The sequence below is a fragment of the Anser brachyrhynchus genome (assembly GCF_964034855.1).
Source record: "Anser brachyrhynchus genome assembly, chromosome: 15".
Lineage (NCBI taxonomy): Eukaryota > Metazoa > Chordata > Aves > Anseriformes > Anatidae > Anser > Anser brachyrhynchus.
Window position 1 is genome coordinate 16,232,497 of NC_137733.1, and position 26,617 is coordinate 16,259,113.

The following is a 26,617-nucleotide window of genomic DNA, read 5'->3' on the forward strand; positions in this document are numbered from 1 at the left end:
TTCTGGAGGTAAGATGAAAACGTGCGCCGTGTGTTGACATGCAGCATTTAGCCTCCCACAGGAATTTAAGACAGCTGGAAAATCTTTAATGATGGATTTATATTTTGAAGTTGTTTCCAAACATAGGAAGGGTCGCCGTAAGACAGCTGAGCTTTCTGCGGGGATTAGCGGTAGCAAGGTGATGTTAAATACAAATGCTTTGTGCTGCCGCCGAAGGCAGGGTGGGTTCTGTCGCAGGAGCACGGGGAGGTTCCTGACCCCATCACCGTCACGCTGCTCCGTGGACCCTTGGAGAACTTCTCCCCCCCTCCAAAGCCCCTCAATCTAACACCCTTCCTTCACAAAAGACCTCCGGGGTTGGTCTAAAAAAAACCCTAGGACTGGGGCAAGAAGTCCTTCCTCTCATTTGATTTTTCAAGATTGACCCAGGTCATACTTTGAGACCTTTCTCTGGATAACGGCGTGCATTCGAGCAGCACCTGGGGGCCGTGGCTCTGCTCTGAGTCCTGCTGCGGGATTCACCAGGCAGCCCCGCTCATACCTGGCCTGGCAGCACCGTGCGCCAGCCAGGGACCTCCTGGAGCATTCCTGACCTGTGGTTGTTTGTCGTGAAGTAGCCAAGCTTCAGTCCGTGGGTTCCCGTAGACGTCTCGGTGTGCCTTCCCCACTCGGAGCTGCTTTTAGAAGCTGGCTTCGCTTTAACACATATTAAAGGAAAGAGCTTTTTTCCTTCCCAGTAGATTAAGTTTGGCTAAACAATTCAGTGTGAACTGCTGGGCATGAGGCAGAAACCTGTAGGCTAAATTACCCAGCTGCTATAAGTTTAGACCAGCATGGGATGAATTTCAGGATCGTATATTAGTTTTCATTTAATCTGATTATTCTGGGCTGGAGTTCCTGGAGGGTCTTCAGGTTATTGTCAGTCAAAAGAATCTTTAAAAGCTTCCATTTGCACTAAACTTTTCCCATTAGAAGTCTATTTTCATTATGGATCAATTTTTATTTTAATGAAAAAATTATTCCCTCCCCCTCCCCCCCCCCTTTTTTTTTCCAGATGGGTTAAAAACGAAGCGGCGGCGGTTGCTTCACTGCTTTGTGTCAGATGTGCAGCCGGGGGGGGGGACTGGCGAGGTCCTGGCACGGAGGGGTTGGCGGGGTCTTGCCAATCAAAATGCCATTTTCCTCTTCGGGCGAGGATCTGGCGTGGCTGAAGGACCTCGGGCGGGCGAGGCAGAAAACCCAGAGCCCCCCCACGGCCCCCAGGAGGGCAGCCCCATCCCCGCGTGCAGGGCGAGCGGATGCCTCGCCGCTTCGTGGAGAGAAGCCACTCGGGGCTTGCCCTTGGGATTTTAGTTAAAAGAGCAACGTGGAGGTTTCCAGAAAGAAACCCCGAACCCGTGCCCTTTGTTTATGCGGGATTTCGCATTGGATGTGCGAGCCCAAACCCTGCGTCCCCGCGCTGCTCCAGCTGGCAGTCCCGGCACTGAGCTGTTTGGGGCCGGCACCGTGCGGGGCTCTGCAGGGGCACGCCGCTGCCTCGGTGTCCTGGTGCCTCGCCACTGCCAGAACCACTCAGCCGGGGCACACTTTGCAGGGGGGCGATGGGGAGGGGGGAGCTGAGCTGCGGAGCCGCACGTCCCAGCCGGGCACCCTGCGGGGCCCCCCTGGTGCTGGGGTTTTCCGCCCCCTCTGCCTCCTGCACCTGGGCGGCCCTGGCTTGCTGGGGACAGCCCCGAGCACGTGGCATTGGCACTGCCAGAGCTGGACTCTGGTCCAGCCGTGCCTCAGTTTCCCTTTGTAAGGCAGAGGATGCTTCGTGCTCTCTGCAGAAATAATGCAGATGTAGGTCTGGTTTTCTCTGGGGGGGATTTCTGGGCTGCTGTCTTACCAGCAGAGCCTTCCTCCACCCAACCACCCTCTCCAGCTGACAGTCCCCAACTCCCTCGTCCTCCACAGCCTCCCATTTCTTCCTCTGCGGAGCAGGCATTCAGGGGCAGCCCTGCAGCAGCGGGGGGATACTACCCTGCCCTGCCCGTCATTTAGTCGGGGGGCTTTCCCCTCTCCCTCCTCACGGGCCGGCAGCCTGCTTCCTCCGCGGTAGCTGCTCCGGATAGGATTGCACGTTGCTGAGCTTTTCCGTGTAACTGTTGCTGAGACAATTACGTTAAAATCACACCACCTGCAAGCAGTTAGTTAGAATAATAAATAAGTGATAGATTATCAAATAAAGCGTTTGCTTCAGATGAGGTCATCCTAGCACCGTGTCGCGGGTCTCGGAGGGTTTGCAGGCTGCTTTCCTGCCGCTGATCAGCTAAATAGCTCTTGTATCAGTCAATAAAAAACTTGTAGAGATTAAAGAATCAATTAGGCATTAGCCAAAGGGGCAAAAGCATAACCCAAACATGCTGATAAAATCCAGTAGGTGATTATGGGAACGGTTCCTATTTCATTTTACTTTAGGAAGAAATAATTGCTCGTTATAGAGCATGGAGCGGCCTGGCCTGGATACTTTTCCAGCTTTATAGGGAAGCAGGAGGAAATCCCGGTGCTGGGCTGACAAACGCGGAGGCGCGCCGTGCGTTCGGGCTCAATGTGTGGTTTTGGTGCGTGCTTTGAGGAATGGCATTTTAGCCCCGAAAAGGGAGATAGGGGAGCTTGAGCTGTTGTTTGCCACAGCCTCACCTGGGGAGATTTCTGCCCCAGCCAGAAAATTGCCTGCTGAAGACAAAAGGCCAGGGGCACATGTTTGCAAACACATTTCTGGAGCCCGAGCAGCGCTGACGCCCGTCGATGGGCTGCACCCTGCGAGGCACGGGAGCGTTTATATTCACATGCATTGTGCCTGGCAGATGTCTCCTGTTGGTACACGCACAAACTTTGACTAACCAACCAAAATCTGATCAGCTGAAAAAGCATTTAGGGATGGATATATTCCAGCCCTTTCCAATATTTCCCACATGGCCTTCCATTTTTCACCAGCTGGTGCCCGTGCCACCAGCGTCCCCAGAGCTGGCAGAAGCAGGGCGCTGTTTGGGGTGGGTTTTTAGGGCTCGTGGATGTGGGGCAACAGGGGAACAGGGAGAAAAGCCACCTGCAAATGCAGAGGGTGGTGGGAAGATGCTGTGGAGGAAGACGTCGTGGAGCAGCTGTCCCTGCTGTCCTCACTGGGCTCTGTTGATACCAGTCCACCAGAGAACGATTTCAGATGGAACACCCTGCATGGGTAGCATCATTTCAAGTCATTTCTGCTCTGAACCGTTTCCAGACTGGAAGTGTGGTGCTTTCAAGTGGATTTTGAAGTCATTGCCATCCCACAAGAAGCGTCAGGCTGTTCGCTGCTCCCATCCAGGGCAGCCCTCCGTTTGAAGCGGTGCAGCTTCCCGCGCAGGGGCTGCTCTGCCCTCCTTCTCTGCCCTCCCCTGCTCTTCCAGGATCTTACTTCACATGGCCCTGGGTTTCACGCTGCAGGAATCCCCGAGGAACCCAGCTGGCTGCCTGCCCAACCACCTTGCTCTCCCGGCACATGTGAGCATGGGGACAGACAGTGAGGCTGTCGCATTTCGTCTCTCCGCATACCTGTGTGGGCAGGTGAGCTGGGGAATTTGTTTTTCCTTTTTTTTTTTTTTTTCCCTTTTTTACAATTCATATACCACCAGGCCATGCTGTGGCTGCGGGCAGATTGCTTCGGGTCACTTTGTTTTAGGCACATGGAGGAGTTTACCCCAGCTTTGTTGGGGAGGTTGGGGCAGAGCTGTGCCATGGGGCACGTGCACGAGGCTAGGGCATTGCCTGGCCTGCATTTTTCCACATTCACAAAATAAATAATTAAATAAAGCCCGGAGCTGCAGGGTTGGCTCCCCGGCCGGTGCGATGCCGTGCGGCTCGTGCTGGAGCTCTTCTTGCCCAGCTGCAAGGCGGCCGCTGCCGCCCGGGGTTGGGTTTCCAGTGCGGGGGAAAAAAGAGCCCGATCCTCGCTCGGGGGCTGCGCGGCTAATCCCCTGTTTATTCTCCGTCTAGCCCAGACGCCCACGCTGTCCTGAGCTTTTGTTTTCCTTAACAAGGTCCAGAGTAAAAAGATACCTCTGCGGCAGCTGCCTGCCGCTCCTGGGGCCAGCGCTGCTCTGCCTGGCCGCAACGCTGAGCTTTTATTTCACCTACGGTGCTGCACGGACAGCAAATGTAGTGCAGGAAGGCTCTGTGGCTGCTGACCGTACCTATACTGCGTGAGCAATCCCGTGTGCTGCCCCAGAGCTGGTGCATTTCAGTGGTAAATTGATCTTGGTCTCCTGGGGCAATTTACGGGGCCAACTGCTGTTCTGGAGCTGGGGAAAGTGGGGCGTAAGTGGGAAAGTGGCACCTCCACACCGCAGCTTATAGACCCCGTTACGCTGCCAATAAAGTGCTGAAAGATGCAGAACTCTAATAATAATAGTAATAACAATAAAAACTAATAGTGCTGACATCCTAAGGGAGATAAAAATACTCTGGAAATAAAATCAATAAGTGTTCTTATCTCCTGGAGTAAAGTAACCGTTTAAAAGGCTGAGATGGTTTTGAAACCTTTAAATAAATTCAGAGGGGACTGAATGAATTTAAATGACTTCAGTCTCTGAGATGGTTTTGCAAGGCTCAGCCCCGGATGCTGTGCAAGGGCCCTGGGCGCTGTGTCCCGCAGGTACCCCCCTGCCTTCAACGCAAAACGTGCCCATAGCCCAGGTGTCAGAGCCACCCAGCGCCACCCAGGCCCAGCAGCAGGGGGACTTTTCAAATAGGTGTTTTTCCAATTAATAATTTGCTGGAAGTGTGTTTTCTGCAGCCATGCTGGGCACCGCGCTGGGCTCACAGCACCCTCCCGACAGCCCTGCTCACGGGGCAGCGCGTCGGCCACCGGGGCTTGCTTCTTGAACTGGAACCAGAGGCCAAGAGCGGACGCTGGAAAAGCCAGAAATGAAATCAGAAGGATTCCCATCCTTGAAAAAGTGGCTGCTTTTCCTAAGCAGCTTCTCCCTGTCTCCAGGAAGGCCTTTGGTGAGCCCACGCCGTGCGAGCCCTCCACAAACCAGCCCATTTGCGGGGCCGGAGGTGCCCGTCGCAAGGCCAGCGCGGACAGCTGGGTCGGCTCCTTGGGAGACCCCAGCACCCCTTCCCGCTCACTCCTCTCCTCTCATTAATTGCGTTTTCTGTCCCTTTGTGGCGCGGGCGCGGCGGCTCGAGCGTGCAGCTGTGCGCCCGGCGCGGAGCAGCCATCTGCAGCGCCCGCGCCCGCCCTGGAAGAAAGCCTCGCAGCTGCGCTCGCCTGGTACCGGCGGTACCCGGATGAGGTCATTCATCACCAGGAGCCCGGGCAAGGAAGCTTGGCAGGGAAGAGGAGGACAGCAACCGCAGGAGGCAAATTTTAAAAATACCGTGCGGACGGCAGTTGTTGTATCCGCAGCCTGAGCTCGTTTCCTCTTGCCGTCCGAGACGGGCAGCGATGCTCCCCGCCGGGGCTGGAAGCGCCCTTTGTGTCCTGCCTGGGATGGAGCAGCCCCGGCGCGACTCCGTGGAGGAGCAATGAGCCAGGGCCGGGGCCAGCTCTGCCCCGAGAGGTGGCAGCGGGTGGTGGGATGGGCGTCCCCTCCCCGTGCAGCGTGAGAAGCGTGGAAATGGGGAATGAACAGCTCGGTCCCAAGGGCAGCACGTTGGGTTATGCTGGGAGGGTGCCTTCCTTGGTGCCCTCACTGGGATCCTTCCTTGCTGCCTTGCCCCAGTCTCTAGACAAACATGCACTAACAGGAAAGAGCAAACCGTGTGAGCTGAGCCCCGCAGGTGCTTAGGTGCACCGGCCCCACTGGCTCTGGCTGTGTGAAACGCAGTGGAAGGCTCCAAGCCCTGTGGCTCTCCTGCAGCAGCTGCAGGTCCCCCCCAGCACCCGTTAGCAGCAGGGCTGGCTGGGGGAGCGACACAGCGATGAGCCGAGGTCCTGGGCTGGGGAGCTCATGGCCACCCCCGGGCTTCCTCCCTGGCCACCGCTCGGCCTAGCACAGGGAGCCCGCAGACACCCAGCGGTGACGCCCACCGCAGCTCTGATGCTGCTTCTGGTCTCCTTGGCCCCCGGGTCACCAAGGAGGAGGGTGGGTATCAGGAGCTGCGTGAGAGCCGTGAGTGACCACCCCGAAACAGCATCTGCAGGACCCTGATGCGCTGCGATGGACGCGGGGTGCCACTGCTGGACCCTTTGGTGATGATGGCTTCACTCGGGTAAAACAGAACACGGGCACCTTCCCGGCAGAAAGAGGTGAGACGGGGGGGGCACGGTGTTTGTCCCTAAGGGGGACCAGGGGACGGGATGCACAGGGACGCCCGTGGAGCAGAGAGAGCAGCGAGACCTTGTCCTGCAATGCGCATCACAACTGGTTGTCTCTCTGTGGGATGCCCTGTCTTTCCTGTTTACTTGTTATTTTGGAAATGGAACAATAAATAATTTATCGCTGATCGGTTGGCACGCATCCGACTTGTCAGTTAAGTTGATTTTAACTGGCCAAGTGTCAGGGCAAAAGGCCAGGAACGCTGTGTTAGGGAACAGTCAACAGCACAATTATAAGATTAACACCTTGTTTAGTGGTCAGATACTGTCGAGTGGTAAAAGATTGCTCCGGTTCGTCTCTATAGAGCATCGCTCACAAATTACCTTATTAAGCAGGATCTTGCTCACGGTCGGCTCCCTGCACCTGTGTCCTCAGATATTTCCATTCATGCTGGAGAGGAGGCCAGCACTGCCGGGGCCGCTGGGGGCTGCGCAGCTGCGGCAGCATTATTCGCTCTTAGCATATTTGCATATCAATGAGACCCTGATTAATATTTAAAGAGCCAGCTGTCCGAGCCACCTATGAAAGAAAAAAAGCTCTGTTAGTGTTTTATCTATTTATTTTTTTTTAGGGATAACACTTACTGCCCTTTATCAAGTACGCTTCATTTTTAACCCCCCTATTCTTTTTATTAAAAAAAAAAAATGCCGGGGGTGGGGGGGGGAAATATATGAAACGCCATTAAGGAGTTATCAGTGAATTAGTTGTGCTGCTCTCAATGCGTCTCAGTGCCTTTGTGCCGCGGTTGCAGCTGCATGGCGCAGGTTTGCAGGGGCCGCGGGGCCGGCGAGCGCCCATGGGAACTGCGGCTGGGGGCAGCTCCGGGCAAGCGCGGGGGCTCGGCAGCGGGTGGCAGGGCAGGGGCTGCCTCGCCTTGCCAGGTCCTTTTCTCGCCCCGGGTTCTCCCCATTGCCATGGCAGGGCCACCGCTGGCGTCGCCGTGCCCCACTTCTCCTTGCCTGCGGGCACCCAAAATGCTCCCACCAGCTGGGGGCTTGTTGGGGTGGGCCGGCGGCTCACTGGGGTGGGTTGGGGGCTCGTTGGGTTGGGTTGGGGGCACGGAGCCGTCCTCTTCATGGCATGTGCACCTCGTGGTCAGCGGGGCCGGGTGGCCGATGGCAGCCGGCGCGGGCACGGTGAGCGCGGTGACGGGCGCTGGTTTGCGCCCCACCAAAAGTCGGCTACGGGAAGGGAGCAGGACACAAAGGAATGGCTCGAGCAGGCTAATCAACTGAAATGCCAGCGAAAAACTGAGGCTTGGTATTTTCCGTGCCTTCTCAGCGCTGTTAATCGTCAGGCCTTTTTGTTTCCCTGCTTAAAAAGCTGTCATTTTAATAGGCTATTCTCTTGCCATTTTTTTCCTTGCGCGTTTGTCAATAATCCTCAAACAGCGGAAGCTTTGTTATCCCAACTAATTGGAGTCAAGTAGGGCTCTGATGAAAGATTTTTCGCGACCGAGCCCTGGGAAAAATGCAAAAGGATTTTAATTTTCAATAAAATATGCAGATAAGTAGAAATTAGCAGTGGGGAAGGGGGTCTGGAGGCTGCGTGAATAATGGTGCTGCTCAGACGGTCGCGGCTCGAGGGACTTAATGAGGACTTCAGCGGGTTGTTTGCATTGCTGCTGGCTCTGCGGGGCAGGCAGGGACCGGGGGGGTCAGCACACAGACCCCATCACGATGGCAGCGTCCCCCCCGCACCTGCCTGGCTATCACCACCCTCCTGCCTGCGCTTTCCAAGGGAAACGGACGGCTCGGGTACTTTTTTTATTTTTTTTATCAGTATTTTTTGCAGAGGTGGAGCTTATCTGGCAGGTTGCATCCAACTGCAGCTGGTGTAGAAATATTTCAGGTCGTGCTTTGTTATTTTCGCACACGAATGAGGGAAATTGGGGCCTCTCTTAGGACGGCATCGCTGCGGGACATGTGCAGCTCCCAGTACAGGCACGCGTTCGGCCGTGGCCGTTTCCCTCCGCAGGCACAGGCTGTGGCTGGGACACACGGGGGCTCGCTGCATGCTGCCTTCCCCCTGCATGCACCGTGCAGGAGCTCCATCCCGCCTTTCCCAGCAGCTCAGAGCACTTTTTAGGATGATTTGGCACAACTAATGCCTCCCAGCAGATGCGCCCCATCCCGCTGGGATGTGCTCAGCCCGGGGCAGGAGGCAGCCGCACGCAGCCGCCGGGGAGAGCAGGACGGAGCCGGTGGCCCCGTGGCTGGCTGAGGACGCGGGGAGCAGCCCCCCCGGTGCCAGCAGCCCACGCGGGGGGCTCGCAGAGGTCCCCGGGGGGAGCACAGCTGAGCCGTCACCTGTTGGAGCTCAGACAGCCGCAGCTGTGCCCGGCCGCTTTGAACCCGCTGGATTAGGCAGACAAGAGTGCCCCGCACACACTTGTGCTCCGCATGCCAATGCCTTCCTCCTCCTCCTCCTCCTCCTCCTCCTCCTCGCAGCACCAGCATGCTGCTGGAGCTGGCGCACGCCTGCAGCCTCCCCGACCCAAAGTCTCATCTGTGTTGGAGCAGCAGAGGTGTGTGTAATTCAGATGATTTCACAAAATGCACTGTGCCTAGGGAGCACATCATGCAGACATCGCGTCCAGTGTCCGCATCGAGCCTCTCTTTTGTTTTTTGGCCCCAAAGTGAGCGAAACGTGGTGTTTCCAGGAAAGGCTGATGGCTCAGCTGGCCGGGAGCCCACCGCCACTGTCTGCGTGGTACGTAGGTAAAATCATGGGAAATCTGGGAGAAAGGAAAAAAAAAAAAAAAAACATTTATTTTAACTTTGGGAGAGCCAGCATGTAGCCACAGCCCAGTGCTCAACTGCAACTTTTCACTTCTTTCCCATCACCTTCCCACCCCTGTTGTGGTGGGACTCACACGACATCTGCACCCTCCTTCCTCTGTTTTGCCTTGCCCTCCTCCACCAGGCACCCAAAACCCCCGAGGCGGGCCAGTTCTGCCCTTGGCCAGCAGCACCCTGACGGAGCTCAGCACAGCTTTGTGGGGACACAGAGGCCACCAGCACAGCTTTGCTGCCCCGGCCATGCCCCACAGCTCCCCACGGGCTGCCTGTCCTCGGCAGGGGGCTGGGAGCTGCTCCCCCCCTTCTCATTCCCTGCTTGAACGTTGCGGTGCTGCTCGAGCTTCGGACAAACCCACAGCCTGTGAGGTCGGTGGAAGCGGGTCTCAGGATGGCCTCGGTCCCCAGGTGTGTTGCTCAGGATTTGCCCTCTGCCAGTAAAAGCAGAGGGGATCGGTTTGGTCTGGGTTGCTGGGTTTTTGTGTTTTTCAAGCTTTCTTCCCCGCGCTGTACTTTTAAAATTGACGAGTTTTGCTATCTGTTCCCCACGCTCATGCTTTTGGTCTATTTAAGAGCAAGACTGTAACATTAAGGTGATTTATAGCAAGCTCTGGAGTGGAAGGGCAGAGAGGTGGGTATTTTTTTCCTTTTCCTCAGGTGAAAGAAAACCTCGAATGTTAACTCATGAGACATTACAAGGACTGCTCCTTCAATCCTTGATTTACGAGCTCAAATTTATGAGTTAAAAATTATTATTCCACTCGCATATATTTTTTCCCCTGGCCATTTTAGTGCTTGTGAAAGGTGAGGGTTTTGACAGCTCCTGGAAACAAAAGCCTTTAATATCTCCCCAAGCGAGGCTCTCCCAGGCAAGAGGAGAGCTGCCAGGAGGACTTTCCCTCGCCGCTGCAGATATTGGTCACTCCAGCCCCAGCTTATCCAAACAGAGCAGAAAGTTTGCATGAGATAAGGCAGGACTAATGAGCAAAGCCTGTTCTTGGTGCCTCCGGGATCATCCGAGGCACCCGGGGAAGACGGGCTGGAGACCACAGCTGGCAGAAGGATGCCTATCGCAGCCCCGCTCCTGGACACCTCCAGGCATTTTGGCAGGGGATGCGCAGGGCACTCGGCTTTGAAAACTCTTTATGTAGTGCAAGAGCGTTTATCTTACAAAGCGTTGCGAGATCAACAGAAAGATTCATCATCTTCCCCATGATGTGGGATGTCTGCAGCCCTCAGCCCAGGTTTAAGGGGATAACCCAGCCCTGCAGCATCGCTGGGAGGTTTAAGGGCACGTTGCTGGCAGGCTGGGGGAGCCCTGCCTGTGTTGCTTACAGCAAGCAGGGAAAACCAGGCGTAGAACTGAGTTTTCAGTAAAAAAGCTGTTTATTTCCAGAGCACCATTCCCATCACACCGCAGCGGCCGGGCTGTGCCGGCTCGCCCTCCTCCCCCCAGGTGGCTGCAGGATTTTTCTGATCACTTTGGTGAAGAACCTACCCCAGCCCCGACAGACACCAGCGTTTTGGGCTAAGCTGGCAGCAGCCTTTAAAACGTAACATCCGTGAAATACCACGGAGCAAAAAATATCCTCTTTAAAGCAGATGTCGCGCAGTGGCTTAGAGAGCCTGGGGATTAAAACCTTCGTGGCGCTTGGGAAATAGTGCCAGAGCCCCTGCTGCACTTCATTAAAGTACATTTTTGACACAGCTTGCCTTATTCAATAACAATTTAGTTGACCAAAAACTGAATCAAAAGGGACAGACAACTGCGCGGCGTTTTGTTGCATTTTCATTTTCAGCATTTTTTCGTGTCAATTTGCCATCCGCTGCCGCAGCGCTGGAGATGCAGGTCTGCTATCCAAAATGCAGCTCTGCTATCCGAAATGCAGCTCTGCTATCCGAAATGCAGCTCTGTCGTGCTGGAGGGCAAGCCAGGGCTGTGTCAGAGCAGCGGAGGCCTTGTGTGTCCCCCCAAAACCAGCCCCGGTTTGGGGCAGCGGTGTTCGTCCCATCCGTGGTGGCTGCTTGTCCCAAGGTCACCACGCCGCAGAAAACACTTCTGGTTTTACTGGCCACAAAAACGAAAAGTTGGGGTTTGGGCGGTTTGAGTGCCAGAGCAGAAAGGAAAAGTTGTGCTGACCTTGGCTGCTTCCTGTGGAAATTTCCATTTTGAGGGAAAAGGCATTTTTTCTGTTGAAAAACACGCTCTTGGAGAAAAGGAGAAGCATGGCTCGGTCAGCACAGGACCAACACGAAAGGCTGCAGATGTTCCTCGTGCAGATCTGTCCCTGAGGACACGTCAAGACCCAGGTGAATTTACAGATACCTGGGACCCTGGAAGCCCTGAACATCTCTTCCACCTTACAGAAAGGTCATTGCAAGAAGTGAGCCAATTTCAGGGCGTGAAATGGCAGTTCACATGGCATCAAGTTGTTTCGTCTTCTTCACCAGCCTGCTCCTACAGTCAGATTTTCTTACCCACAAATCTGATCAAAAAGAAAAAAAAAAAAAAAAGAAATCCCAGGTTGAAAATTTGTATTTCAGGTATATGGGGTGATTTTTTTGTCCTTCATGCAGGCAGGGCAGCTGAGGCTTTGCTGGGCATTGGCTGTGCCGTGTTTGAGCCACTTGATTTGGGGAGTGGAACATTTGGGAATATTTGGAAGTTTAATATTTGGGAGAGGACATTGCATGGGCTGAGACTGCAGGCACTTCTCCACATGAGTCTGTACGGGGCTGATCTGCCCTAGGGTGTGTTTTTTTGGGTGCAGAGCTCCTTTTCTGCCCTTGTTACCTTCCCATGGGCAGAACAGGTGCTGCACTCATTGCAACCTACCTCCTGCAGGGTGGGCACGAGTTGCTCAAGGTGGAACAAGCACCGAGGGCTGTTAAGGAGCATTCTCCAGCTTCAGGCCTCTCTGACCGTGCCTGTTCCCTCCTGGTGCGCCAAAGACCAGACTGAGGGATCCTTGGGATCCAGCAAAGCCCTTGTGTTCTCCATCCACACACCACAAGCATCTCACAACTCTATCGCCATGGGCTCCCTTGTGCTGGGTGAGCCGGGGAGCAGAGCAGGGCTGTGGATGACGTGAAGCCGTGAGCGACGCTCCTGAGGTCAAGTGCGGGCAGAAGGGGTCCCGGGGGAGCCGGGCAGCCAGGTCCAAGCGTGGCCCCACCACGTGCATCTTCTCCAGGAGCAGCCAGCCAATGTTCCCACAGCGTGTGTCACGGTTCCCTGAATAACCAAGGCGTTCATACAAACAAAACAAAGAAACCCTCCGTCTCTCCGGAGACAAGTCACAAACAGAAAGCCAGGCCAAGCTCATTGATAGAGCTGCGCGCGGTGAATCACTCAACCAGCTGTAGTTGAAGCAATTTGGGTCAAATATGCACCCTGGCGCAACTCCACTGACTTATCTTGCCTTTCACTTGTTGTACCTCAGCTGAGAGCTCGCTGTGCGGGGCTGTCAGTTAACTGGCAGGCCCTTGGTGCTGAGGGTGGGTACTTGCGTGTGCAAAGTTACCTGAGGAATATGCTCTGATGTTTTCCTTCCTATCTACGGTGACGGCGCTTTTATTCCCGGCTCGTTTTTACTGCAGCCAAACACAGAGGACAGCAAGAGCTGCATGAGCAAGGAGTTGCGCTGAGCTACTCACGTCCCCATGAGTGCAGGGAGCACTCGCACACCCACAGGTGTGCCGACGGGTCCGTAACGTGCCCCGTGGTGCAGCACCGGGGCGCTGGGCAGTGACCCACCTCTGTGAGCCAGCATGGGGCTGCCGCGAGGTCTCGGCGCAGCTCCCGATCAGCGAGCGTGGGCCCAGGGGACCTTTCTCCAAGATTACATCAGTAGCATGAGGATGCTGAGTGTACTGTCTGGGAATCTAGAAGACGAGGGTTTTTTTCTTCAAGATTATGTATATGATAAAATATGTTCTTCTGACTCTCTCTTTTGGGCCGCCTGCAAGCAGGGATGTGCTGCGATAGCGGCGCTGCCTGCTTGCCCCCTTACCTGGGGCAGTTTTGTTTGCTGAGACGGGGCAGGGCAGGGCTCAGGGCTCGGTTCCCCTTCTCTGAGCTCATGCCCAGTTTGGTACTGGTGGCACAGCAGCTGGAAATGGAGTGTCTGGGGTGCCAGCCAGGAGGGGTGTGCACGGCGCCGGGCTCTGGGCAGGGGCTGGGTTTTGTTTGGCAGTTTGGCAAAGTTTGGCAAAAAGAAGTTTGGCAGCTCTGGGTGCGGATACCACCGTCAGGGTGCTCCGAGCAGGGAGCAGCTCGGTGAGGGCAGCTTTATCAGCGCTGTCCTTGGAGCCGATAGCTGTCTGGGTGAGGATTTCCATACATGCAGGGTGCAGCGTTGTGTGGCAATAGAACCTGGTGTTTCCAGCCTCCTAGTAGGGGATTTTACCCCAAAAGAGGGGCGAGGCGGGAGAAGAATCCGAGGAGGTGCAGCTGGGTGCCCGGCCAAGGAGCAGGCACACGCAGAGCTCAGCCCAGCTCTACACGGGGTCCTGCTGCAATGCGGGACCGAAAGTGGGGGGACGAGGGCAGCCCAGGGGCTCTCCGTGCGGGGACAAGCTGCTCTGCACAAGTGTTTGCCGGCAGCAGGGGGGAGGCGACGAGGATCCAGTTCCTCGATTTGAGGCTAGCTGGAAAAACGGACGTCTGCCCCCGGGCAGCTGGGGATTAGCTGGGGGGAACTGCAGAAGGGGGCAAAACGCGGGGCTTCCTTCGGCCAGGATCACAGGAGCACATCTGAGCAGCGGCCAAGGCCTCTCGCAGCCCAGCGCCCCGCAGACAGACTCCACCTCCCGCAACAAGCGCCTCGCGCCGGCTTGGCAGCGCCGCTGCTTCTGGCAGCCCCCTCCCGAACAGGCTCAAAACGTGTCTGACAGATCCAGGGTGAGCTCTGGTCCCAGAAGGGGACGAGAGGAGGGGGTCGGCAGGACCCACATCAGCTCTGCTGCCCCCGTTGTGCCTTTGCCGTGGGTGCAGCCTGGCCGGGAACGGGTGGGAGAAGGGGATGGGGCTGAGCATCACCATCAGTGCTGTTAGAGGAGCCCCGGGCTGTGCCCTTCAAGCCCTTCTGGATGGAGGAGGGAGGTCAGGACATGTCCTCGTCCCCACTGGTAGCCCAGCGGGCTGCCCTGGTGCCCACCGAGCCCGCCCAGGGCTCCCGGCTGGCAGGAGGGATGCTCGGAGGGACAGTGCTGGCTTGCCAAGCCCTGGTGTGCTGGGGAGCGAAGCATCTTTAAAAGATAAAAATGAATTGCTCCCTTTCAACATTTCAGGAGGGAAATGAAATTTTAGCAGTGGGGAAAAACGGACGAAAAAATGTCAGTGGGGATGTCGGTAAGTCGCTCGGCTCCTCTGTCCTCCCCCAGTACAGAGCATGCGGGGATTGCTCCACAACTGCAGTTTTCACCCAAAGAAATTAAAACAAACAAACAAAAAAGGAAAAGAAAGAAAGCACACTTGGCCGTGTTTTTCATGGTTCCCTTCCCCCTCTTTTTTTGATCGTCTCTGTCTTGTCCAAGCCTGGTAGAGGCCGACAAGTGAGGATCTCACCCGTCCTTTCAAAGTAGCGGGGAGGAAGAAAGCAGCCTTTGTGAAGGGGTTTCTGAACTTCTCTGTTCTGGGAAGGTTGGAAATAGCACAAAAACATCCTTTCTCACTATATTGTGTCGCTTCCAGCTCTAAGCTCCACCATGACCCAGATGTTTAGATGCTGATGCTGAAAAGGAAAAATAAGAGCTACGAGAGAAAGCCAAGAGAGCGGGACGCTGTGCGAAATTCGCTTCTAGAAACCTGCTCTGGGTTGGGTAGGATGCTTTCTTTTACAATCAGGGAAAAGAATTAGTGAAGGAGATTGAGACGTTGTGAATCGATCTTAACTCAGTGGGTCCTGCGGTGACTGTTAGGCCAACTGCACATCTCCTTCCATGCAGCTGTGTAGGTTGCTGTGGGACACTGCATATTCAGCCTTGAATGTGTTCAGGGTCTGTTTCTATCAGGAATTTTTGCTGCCTTTTGATCCGGTTCTCCTCTTTTCACCTCTCAGTTTTGAAGTACTGTTTTCCTGACCTTAGTGCGGGTTCGTCATATTGCTTTTAAAGTTACCTTTATTCAGAAGAAGGAGGGGGCTCCTTAGGCAGATGTAGGGAATAGCAGATATTGCATATTTGATTGGACACGGAAAGTTAAGTGTGAAACTCTTCTGTATTGTCCGTTTCCTCTCTCTAGGGCAGTGAACCCTGCATGCAGGAGATGGGCACCGTGCTCACCTGCAGGCCAGGCACGTGCCAGGCGGGTGTCCCCGTGTCCCCCGCAGGAGCCATCCCTGCTCCACGGCTCAGGGTCTGTCCCCAGGGTACGAGTGATACTTGTTGCTTTGGGGTGATGCCTTGTGGTTCTGTGACTGCTGGGAAAATCCTGCGCTTTGGTCCTGTGCAGGCTGCTGGGGGCAGGGAGGTGGGTGCAGCAGGGTGGGCGACATGGTCAGCACCCAACGTGGGCTGTGTGGGGACAGGGAGGAACCGTGGACGTGAGGGTGACCCCAATTTTCTCCAGTGATGTGCCCTGTTTTATGCTGCACTTTTGCCCGTCCCTAAGCTTGCACGGGTGTGAGCTTGTGCTCACGCTCACTGCAGGTCTCTGCTGTCACAGTGCCCCCACGCACCCCCCCTCGCCGTTCCCCAACCTCCTCCCTTGCCGGACAGAAGAGCGGTCAGAGACCCGGCTCCCACCCTCCCTTTCCCCAGTTGTGCTTAATTCAATTTGCTTCTCCCTAAACGGCTTCCCATAGTTTGACCATTAACAAATGGACTTGGCCAGAGGCCCTGGGGACCATTTGCATGATAAACCTTCTGCCGCGGCGCGCGCGCCAGCCCCGGGCACCAGCGAGCCGCGCGGGCTCTGCCAGCAGCCCCGCCATCGGCACGCCGCGGAGAGGTGCCAAATCTCAGCCGGCCCGTGCCAATTCGGAGAGAAAGGGGCGAGGGAGCTGCACACAAAGAGCGGTTTATAGCCCGGCCGGGCACCTGACACTGGGAGGAGGGAGGGTTGGGACGTGCTTAGCCCTGATAATCCCCGGGTTGAGTTTAATATATATATATAAATTTTTTTAATCAAAAGCACAGCAACAGCTGGGGCTGAGGCTTTCCAGGAGATGAACTCATGAACAACTGTTCAAAATAACTTTATTCGTACTGCTATTAGATCAGTCCACTGGGGAGCAACCAATTATTTTTGATTACTCGAGGCAGATAAGGCTGGGGTAGAGCCGAGAACCACGCGCTGCAAGGGAGAGGGGCTGGAGGCACCTCCTGGCGCGCGCACGCCGGCTGTGCTGCTCCCTGGCTCAGCACCTGTGTGATCCCCCAGCGCCTGTGTGAGCCCCCAGCGCCCATGAGAGCCCCCAGCACGGTGGGTTTGAGGGTTTTGCACAAGGCTTTGCAGGCGTGCATGGTGTGGGCACGAAGGAGGCACATGTGTGCCGCAGGCAGGCTGGGGGGGGATGTTTGCAGGCAGGTGTGTGCTGTTTCCACCTAAAAACCAATTAACAGTGAGCTTATTAGCCTGCCTGTGGCTGGTCCTTCCATCTTGTTTGCCAGCCCCCAGCATGGAGTCAGCCCAGGGGAGCACAGGGGTTGAGCAGGGCAGGAGCCATCCCAGCAGCTGAGATGAGCCGTGCCCGGTCTCGGTGCAGCAGTGCCGGCAGGAGTCAGCATGGGCAAGGAAACGAGAAGCTTCCAGATGATTTACCACCCTCCGTTTGCACCAAATCCATTCGCATGGTAGGTGAGGAACAGAAAAGGGGGTTGGGGTCCCTTTGTGCTGCTCTGAGGCGCAGAGCTGGGCTGTTTGGGTGCAGAGCTGGGCTGTTTGGGGTGCAGGATCCGTGCAAGCCCCGCTCTGACCCTGGGGTCATTTCCCTTACCGGGCCGGGCTCCTCCACGAGACCACAGCGGTGCCCATCACCCGGTGGGCACCAGTATGGGGTGGCTGGGCTGCCAGCACCCCGCTGTCCCTGCCCTAAGCCTTTGGCTTTTGAGATTTTGCTGTACTTGGTCGCTCGCCCTGCCTTCATCCCTCGGGCGCTCGGGGTTAAAGTGCGTTCAGTCAGCTGAGGCCGGTGCCGGCCATTTCTGCTTTCCAGCATGACATCAAGCAAACCTGAGCGTGCGAGCTGCTAGCCAGCAGAATGGTCTCCCAGGGGAAGGAAAGGTGGAAGCTAAGACGCTGAAAACTGGGCTGCAGGGAACAGCCTGCACTGGCCAGGAGACAGGCTGCATGATCTAATAGGTCTTTTCCATTTCTCGCTCCTGTGATTCAAGAAGTTCTGTCACTAGGGATTTTTTTAAAAATAGCCTGGATGAAACACAAGACGGTGGATGGACAGATCGGTCCTGCCTTGGCCTGGGGACAGGTTGCTCTAACAGGACTTTTCCATCGCACTGTTCCATCATTAGTCAAGACAAGAGGAGAAAAAGGAAACTGATAAACACAATAGTAATTCCATCCAGCATTTGCCTTAGTCAGGTTATTATAATCCTGACATCATGTCTTGAAAAGAAGACTGGAAATAAATCTCCAGCAGATAGGATCTGCTCGCGGGGGACGAGAGGTGCGCGGGGCTGCAGGGAGGCAGGAGTTAGGCACCGCCGGGTCCCCCTGCCCAAAAAGCCTCCTCTCGGCTCCCAGCCCCGCACTGGGAGCAGGTGGCTTCCAGGAGAGACCTCGCTCCTTCTCCTGCCCGTGCTTTCCCGCTGAAAGCACTTCGCCTTGCAGAAAACAACAACAAAAAAAGCATTTTCTGAAGATGTTTTCAAGGTGGTTTCTCTCCTGCCAGGTCCTGTTGGTTCCTGGAAGTCCTGGCTGCTTGGTGGAGCTGGCGCAGGTTGCCTTCGTGGTGTAAATCAGGGTTTTTAAGGCCCTCTGCTGCTGCAGGTGGGAGCAAGCCATGGGGTGAGGCTGCCCTGAGCTGTGTCCGAGCCCACAGAGCCCCAGCCCCTACAGACCACAAAGGTCCTGGTGGAAATCGCTGTTTCATGGAGACAAATGAAATATTCTCCCTTTTTCCCCCAGCAGGTCTCCGTGAATGGAAGGTCTCAGTCTGGAACTGATTTGACTCCAGTCACCAGAGCCACTGCTACCAGGGATTTTGTAAGAGTCTGCAAGGCCTTTAATCTCTTCCCCTACAAATAGGTACGATGTAAAACCCAAATCCTGACCACCTCGTGGTTACGAGTCCTGCGGCGCTTCCTGCAAGAGCCAGGAGCGTGAGCCCCGGGGTCCTGGCCAAATTCCAGCGTGGGAATTCGCCTTCTGCCCCTGGGTTCCTGCAGCTTCAGCCGTGCAGCTCAGCACTGCTCGCTGCCAGGGCCGGGCTGCGTCCTCACAGCAGGCCCTGTGCTGTGGGGCTGTGCCCTGAGAATGATGCATTTCATTGTATTTTTTTTTGGTATTTGTTTTGTTTTTCTCGATTAGTTTGTTTAGCGAGTTAGGTTTTTTTTTAGTCTGTGGAAACATGCTCCACTGCTTTCCTGCAGGCAGCCCTTCGCGGAGCTGCCTTCCTGTGCTCCTAGGGCTGCTTCTCGTCGTTCTGATGCAAAATCCCAAATCAACTCACACCTGCAAAAGAGCAATCCAGAGCAGGACACGCAGCCCTGCTGCACCCTCCAGAGGTCTGGCCACCTCCAGCCCAAGAATTGTCCTGGCTAATTCTGACCTGGCACAGGGCCGAGTGTTTATGAGTTGAAATGTGGAAAAAAAAGTTAGGTTTTTTTTAATTAATTTTTTCATTCAGTTCTGCCTGTTGCTTGAGGAAGAACACCGCGGCCTGCACCCAGCACCATGGGAAGCTGCAGCATGTGCAGGGAGCCTCGCTCCTGGCGGGCAGCAGTGCCCTCTAGTGCGGCTGCACCTGCTAGGTTTTTGGGCTTTTTTCTTGGATTTTGGGGTTTTGTTGCTGCTGTGGTGGTGGTGGGTTTTTGTTTGTTTTAGTAAGGGTCATCATCACATCTGACTTTTTTTTTTCTCCCCCCTGACCCACTGAACCTCTGCAAATGCCTCTACCAGCACCGTGCCCCAGGGAGCTGTGAGCATCCCTGCACCACGCCACGACCTGGTGAGCACCCAGCTGCACCCCACGGCAGGGCCACCTGCCTCGTGTCCCTCCTCTAGCTCAGAACCGTGCCTGGGGATGCGAGGGATGCGGCCGTCAGCCCAGCACCACTGCATGCTCACGTCCGCCCCATCTGGGCTGTGTTCTCCTCATAGCCGTACTGCTCGCTGCAGGGTTTTCACGCTAGCCGCAGCCAAACAGCATTATATTCTGCTGAGGAAAAGGTCTGCGTTTTGGGACCACTGGAACAATCCGGCAGGAGGGCGTCAGGTGCTCCCGGCGCGGCACCCACAGGGTGCGGCGAGCAGCGCCGGGCTCACGGTCCCTCTGCTCTCCTGCCCGGGGTGACGGGGAGGTCTCCGCGAGGAATTTAGGTGCAGATGTTTAATAGCGCCGGGACACGTGAAGTCTTGTTCGCCTTCACGGCTATCGGTGCTGCTCAGCCACGCACACGGTTGTTTTCCTTGGCTCTGACAGAGAAATGCGCTCCTCGAGGACTTTTCATTAAGCAAAAATTTATGAGAGGGGATGAAAATTATGTTTTACTGTCTGAGGTCTCAGTCAGTGCTGTTTCTTCAGACGTTTTAGTAATTCGTCTTGGCAAGGACCTAGAAAATGTCTCCAGTGGAACAGAAAATTTCACTTGGATGCTTGGAGTCGCTCGCATCGGCCGGTCCCGTCCCCAGCGTGGAGCGCTGCCCGGATTAACGACCTGCCCCCCCGGGAGCCGAAACAAAAGCGAAACACCTCACAATTTATGTCCAGTGAAAAATAACGTGTACATGATGTAAAGCGTTATTGGGATTTGATGCTAATTTTAGTGGTCACCTTGGCTGTGTTTGAGGAAGTTGCCGGCGCTGCCAAGAGCAAATTTACCTGATGATGAATGAGGAATCAGAGCATAAAATAAATAAATATCAGCAACACCTCTTTTTTTTCCTGCTTTTTTGGCAGGTCGGTGTCATCCAAGGTCACACATTTGTGCATTAGGAGATCTACTGCCAGAGCTTAGCAGTTTAAAGTCATTTCTAAGTGAAGAGCAGCATCTTTAAGGGCTGAGTCTAAAACAGAAAGTCCGAATTAGAGTCTCCCAAAAATTCTTGCCATTGTCTAGGTTTTCACGGAAGGTGTTAATCTTCTTTCCTCCTTGTGCTCCTTCTTAGGCTTGGAAGCAGCTTGCTGTGAATTTCTGCAGAAATTCTTTGTTTTCCTCCTCGAGTCCAGGGCTGAAAGCACCCACGGCAGCCCCGACCTGGAGAGGAGCAGGGCAGGGTGTCCTGCAAGGGAGGTCAGGCCACGGGGTGCTCTGGGGCGACCCTTGTTCTCCTCTCCATGGAAAGACCTCTTGAAACGTTGGTTTTCTGTGCTCTCAATGGAGAAAAGGAGGGATTTCTGTTTGTTTTTCGACAAAATGCAACAAGTCGCAACAAGCAGGAAAAATCTTTTGTTTCCATCAGCGCTTTTCTCAGACAGAGCCCGTGTCCCAGCCAACTCCAAGAACAAACTCAGGGCTGGAGCCAGGTCCGCCGAAGCGAGGCAGCAGCTCCCGCCGAGCAGCGCGTCCCAGGGCTGCCTGAAGCACCCCGAGATGCTTCGGCTCCTCGCTGAGGTGCCCTGCCACTGTCGGAGGACAGACCCAGGGCCTGGGGGAAATACAGCCATCCCAGCGTTTTTATGACTTCTTTTATTACTTTGTCTTCCCAAAGCAAACCAGGAGGGAGGTCGGGAAGAATAAGCGTTTTCAGGCTCCCGCGCTGCGACGACAGAAAGCAGACCTCTGAACGCTCGTTCCTCTGCGAGCTTCCAAAAACCAGTGCAAACCCTGCGCACGTCACAGCGGCAAAAGGGCTTGCGAGCAAAACCAACGCGAGCCCTCCTGAATAACCCCCGCTCCTGGGGATCAGAGGGCGGCAAGTGTCACTGCCCTGGCTCCCAAGCTGTTGCTAATTACTGAAAGCATCCCTAAAAAAGCAGGAAGCTCCCCCGTTAGAAACCACAAGCCTTATTTGCATGTAGTACCAAGCGTTCTGTGGTTTTGGAGACGGCCTTTCAAGATTTTTTTTTTTATTTAGTTTTTGTGGTTTTTTATTTTATTTGTTATTTTTTTTCCTCTCGAAGAGGATGCGGGAAGGAGATGCGTAGGGTTGCCGAAATAACGCAGCCTACGCAGGGAGGCAGAGGGGAAGTTTGCGCTGCGTTAAGCAGGTTCCTCGGTGGAGACGAAGCACGGCTGAATTTATAGCAACCCTCAGAAGAAAATGATAAATGGAAGCTGTAATTTTTACTGGGGAGGGGGACAGATCGTGGGTGAGGGAACAAAATAATAAAAAAAGCATAAATTAGAAGCGCGGCTTGACGGCTGGGAGTCGAAAGTGTTTGGCTCGTATATAAAGTGCGTTTCTTGTGGAACATGATCCAGCACAGCGCATGGAAATTACCTGCAAAAAGACTTTCTATTAAGTCATATTACTGTGAACTCTCTCTACAAGGGCTCCGAGGACGGGTGCCCCGAGAGGCACTGCTGCTCCTTTGCTTCCTACTGCTCCTGACCCGCGTCCTACAACAACCACCTGCCCTCGGCTGGCCCGTGTGGTGCTGCTCCGGTTTGGCACGTACATATATTTAATATAGACAGGATGCAATTCATAGTGCACGGCCAGTGCACCTTTTAAGCCCAGTACAAGCCCAGCGGGACGCCCTGTAGTTCTCCTCTCTCTCCTTAGGAGAGGTTTGGATGGTTTGGGGGCAGCTGCTTGTTCTTGCACCCATCCAGCACAGCTGGGTGCTGGTCCCTGTCCTATTCCAAGTGCCCTGGGCTGTGGGGCAACACGCTGCCTCTCGGAGACACTGGTTTTTAACCAGGAAAAGATGCAATGCGCCATGAAGCAGCACTGCAGACGGCTCCAGGACCCTCCACCACCAGGAGAGCGCAGGAACATCAGTGCCAGGACGTGGGAATGTCACCGTTGGGCCACAGAAACGTCACTGCCAGGACATGGGAACGTCACTGCTGGGACACAGGAACGTCATTGCCAGGATGCACAGCTCAGAGGTTGCCCTTGCCCATCCCAATGCCAGCAGGAGTTTGGCTGCTCACGGACCCCTCAGATCTGGGTGCCGCTGGGATGTGCACGACCTGCAGCAAAGTCATCTGCGAAGTCTTGCCTCGGAGAGAAGCGTTAAACCAGGACAGCTCCTCCGTGCAGGGAGGGTGGCAGGGGGCAGCCTGGAGGAAGGCAGGAACCGGAGGCTTTGGTGGACCCACAGGAGAAACGGCAATGCCACAGACAGAGACTGAACGCGAGTGGGAAGGGGCCGAGCATCTTTCCATGACACATTTCCACCCACCACACGTTCTCAAGGAGCGGCGGCCTCACAGCTCCCCAGACTTCCCAAGTCTCGTCCTGACAGCCAAGTTTGTCTCTAAACCTGACCGGTTGCTTTGGGTTTGAGTCCATCTACCGATCCCTTTTTGATGCCAGAAGTGCTTCCCTGAGCCAAATTTCCCTGGTAATTGTCCTTTGGATTAGTTTGGAAAATTGCATAAGCCCTGGGTTAGAGCGGGCTGCGTCTCTCATCCGAGTGCCTAAGGCTTCATGGGGCAAAGACTAAAGAGCTGTGAAATGCAGAGATATAACAGATGTTGACATGTAGTGAAAATACTAGACGCAGGAGCCCAAGATAATAAATCTGAAAAATTAACACGTAGGAGAACGAAAAAAGGAGCAATATGTTTTGGTAATCATTCTGAACTGCTGAACCCTTCTCCTGCAGTTCAAAAATCTCTGGTATTAAGCAGATGTCATTCAACCAATGATTAACACATTACCGAATTTCTCCAGTCGTTTAATAAAAGTTTTACATAACATGCAGGTAATTGCTTCCAAATGTCAAGGTAACAATGTGGGCTTCTATGGATGGCATTGTTTCCAGCGTCAGGTGAAAACCCCTCTTGGTGCCGTGCTATCAGGCGAGGTCCCACTGCGAAGACCCCGCGCCTGGCCAGCTGCTTTTCCCGTCACTCCTCCTAAAGCAGAAACAAAGAAACAGTCGGGGAAGATTAAAAGCCTTCGATCTGGTAATGTTTTCTTCCCTTTGAATGTCTGTGCAGGCAGCAAGCAGGCCTCGTGCTCCAAAAAGAGGGCACGGGCATATGTCTTCTCCGTGATTTTATTTTTTCTTTTTCTTGCTAGATCTCATTGCTGCTGGATGCAAGTAGGTAGTGGAAAAGAGCAGGGTGCACGGGATGTCCTGGCAGCAGAGATGGGTGATGCTTCCAGGCAGCCCACAGGCTCACAGCCACCCAGCCCATTTCTGCAGGAGCTCTCTCCCCATCCCTGAGCCCACCTCGAGCTCAAAACCTGCATTTACCCACCGTGGGAGCAGGAAAATGTTCATCCCAACCAGGTTATTTGCCCGAGAGCTGTCCCCGTGTACAGCTGGGGGTCTCAGCACCACTGCAGGGTCTCGCTTGTTATTTCAGCATCACTCACAGCGAGGTGTGAGAGTGATGGATGCCCAGGGATGGGGGAGCCTGACAGGCTGCAAACTGTGTGCAGACTCTGCGAATTGCTGGCCGGTGGCTTTCCAGGCTGCAAATTAACTTCCCAAATTATAACTGGAGAACAGGATACTGCTAAAACAACCCATCTGTCGCGAGATGCATCCTGTGTTTGTCAGAGGCCGGTGTAGCTCTGTTGAGAACAGCTAGGGGTGGCTGTCCAAAGTGCATGTCGATGCCACAGCTTTGACGTGACGCTTGCTTTTAGGAAACCTTTAAGTGATTTGTCCTGCCACGGCTGGTGGCACACAGTCCTCCTGCTAACCAGCGTCTGCACTACGGGTCTCACTGCTGCTGAGATAGGCAGGGCTGAGAAAGCAGGATTGTCTCTGGTCTTGTGAGCAGAGGAGTCCTGTCCCAGGTGCAGACGCTGTCGGTGCAGTGCTCTGTGCCAGACCTGCAGGAATAGGGCCAAGTGTCTCCATCTCTGCGTACTTCAGCTGCCCAGCTGCTCCTCCAGGTGTCCTGCAGCCCCCTGAGCACCTCACAAGGCAACAGATACCCCTGTGCAGGGGGTATCCCACCCTGAATCCCACCCTGGCTTCCCTGGCAGGTGGGTTTCACCCCCTGGTGACCATTGCCTTGGGTCTCTGAAAAAAATATATATATATATTTGAAGATAGGAATGTTTCATCATTGAAGTAATCTGTTTTTTTTTTTTTTTTTTATCATTTCCACATCAACTTTTACTGTGAGTGAAAAGCCAGCTCTTTTTGGCGCTTGTTCAGTGCCTTTATGAATGCGTAAAGATGTGCATCTCGGTTCCTCCTGGCCTTACAGGAGCAATTCAGCATCCCGGTGCTCCAGCAGTGGCAGCTATTTGCTCTCAGCTCCCTGCACCATATAGCTCACCAGAAGGCAATCCCCCCTTGCCCACCCCACCCCATGGCCTTCAGCTGATCTAACTCATCCCAGCCCACAGCCCCCGACCTCCGGGGAGCGAGGACAGGCCAGGTGGTCCCAGCGATGGGAGCAGGATGGGGCAAAGGGGGCGAAGGCAGGGTAGAGCTGAGGGAAAGGGCTGATTTGCTGCCCTGACCCTCTGGGGGTGCTGGTATTGCTGACAGGGGCACAGGATGGGCACAGTGCAGCCCCTACCTGGCTGCAGAGCGGCCCTGGCCTTTCTGCTGGCCACCGCCGAGCAGCTCGGGGAGCGGGGTGGGAAGGCCTGGCAGGAGGTCTTTACATCGCTCGATGTCTCTGTACTGAAAAGCAATACCTGCTGAGATTAAACCGCTCGGCCTCCTTCCCCCGGTCTCCAAGGCAAACATAGACGATTCTATTCATACCCACAAGAAATACATATTTCAGCATTTGGTTCTTTTTTGTGTGTGCGCGCTTTGTTTTATCTAGCGCCACGGAGCTTGGATGTCTTTTTCAACTCATATTGTGCTTTGGATGCGGCCTCTCTTACTCAGCCCTCTTGCTGCCTTCATGAAGAATAACAGCAGCAGTTGTTTTTTCCCCTGCAGCATGGGCTGCTATAAACCGATGGGAACCTTCTTGCTGAAGGGGGACAGAGCGGCCAGGACACTGCCATGGCCATTTCCACAGCTGTCCTGTAGCCCGGGCAGTTTGGCTTTCCCAAATCTGCACAAAAGCAACAAATTATCCTGTAAAAATTATTTTCTTGATTTCCGTTTTTCTAAGGAGACAGGCCCAGCTTGTAAACTTGGGACTGACATTTGCTCCTTCTCAAAGGGGCAGCCAGGTCCACGATAGAAGCCGTGGCACTGACATCTCACAGGGGTCTTCAGATTCTGCCCCTCTCCCTCCCTAAATACGCACCTGAAGCCTCCTTTTCCTGGCTGTGGGAAGTCCGTCTGGGGGGCTTCACTAAGCCCCCATCTCGTGCAACCCCTCAGCAGCTGTCAGAAAGCCGAAAACCATGCAAGGACATTTCTACTGATCTTCCAGCTGAGAAGGGACAAGAGCTGCGGGCCCGAGTGCCAGCACGGAGTCGCACCGTCGCACCATCGCAGCCCTGCTGCTGTGGTGGCTTCCAGTGACCGTGAGTGATGCTGGGAGCAAGAACATCTTGTGGCAACATGTTGCCCTTGAACCTTGGGCTGGGAATTACGGGTTTTAAGGCATTTGAATTCTGTGTCTGAAATCTGTGACTCGTCTCATGCCCCGACCTGAGAGAAGGGACGCTTTGGGGCGGCCCCGTGAGCAAACCAGAGCCGCTGCGTGGGACCTGCGTCACTGCCTGGGGATAGCACCTGGGGTCCACGCCCGAAAATGCCCATCCCAGCTCCATTTCCCACCAGCTGTCAGTAGGGTCAGTTGACGTCGATGCACCCAATGTCTGAGACAGCTGAAGGTCTGGTTCTTTATGCCCAGGTGAGCACCCAAACCTCTTCTTTTTTTGAGATGCACCCGCTTCTATTTGTCTGGGGCTGCATGCCTGCACAAAAGCGTGTCCAAGGCTCCTCTGATTCTTGCCGCCTGCTTGCACGGGGCCAGCTGAGGGGTGGCCGGTGCCATCCCCACTAACAGGCTGCCGGTCCTGCCCGCCGGGCAGCCAGGGGGGAGGCAGATGGGGCAGCGGTGCTCCGGCCCCACGCGTCTCAGCTGTGCAGAGCACCGAAGACAAATGAACTGCAGGAAGCATTTCCTCTGCCGAAGGCTCGCGCTCGGGAGGTTTCTGTTCACAGCGTAGGTCAAGAGTTGAAAAACGAAGAAGAAAGGAAAACAGATAGGAAGATCCATCTTCCCCTGTAAAATCCCCAGAGCAGGGGGCACTGGGAAGTCATTTTTCACTGAGCTGAGAGCTGTTTCTGG

At 54.8% G+C, this 26,617-nt stretch overlaps 2 long non-coding RNA genes across 2 annotated transcripts; one reads left to right on the plus strand and one right to left on the minus strand.

The window, feature by feature from the left end:
* Positions 1–5,249: 5,249 nt before the first annotated feature.
* LOC308178334 lies at positions 5,250–16,090 on the minus strand. Its single transcript, XR_013939682.1, has 2 exons — positions 8,657–16,090; positions 5,250–7,808 (listed from the first exon to the last, which is right to left on the minus strand). It is a non-coding gene; the product is annotated as an uncharacterized lncRNA (long non-coding RNA).
* Positions 16,091–16,745: 655 nt separating this feature from the next.
* Positions 16,746–22,843, plus strand: LOC308178331. Its single transcript, XR_013939679.1, has 3 exons — positions 16,746–16,942; positions 18,234–18,353; positions 19,227–22,843. It is a non-coding gene; the product is annotated as an uncharacterized lncRNA (long non-coding RNA).
* Positions 22,844–26,617: the final 3,774 nt, after the last annotated feature.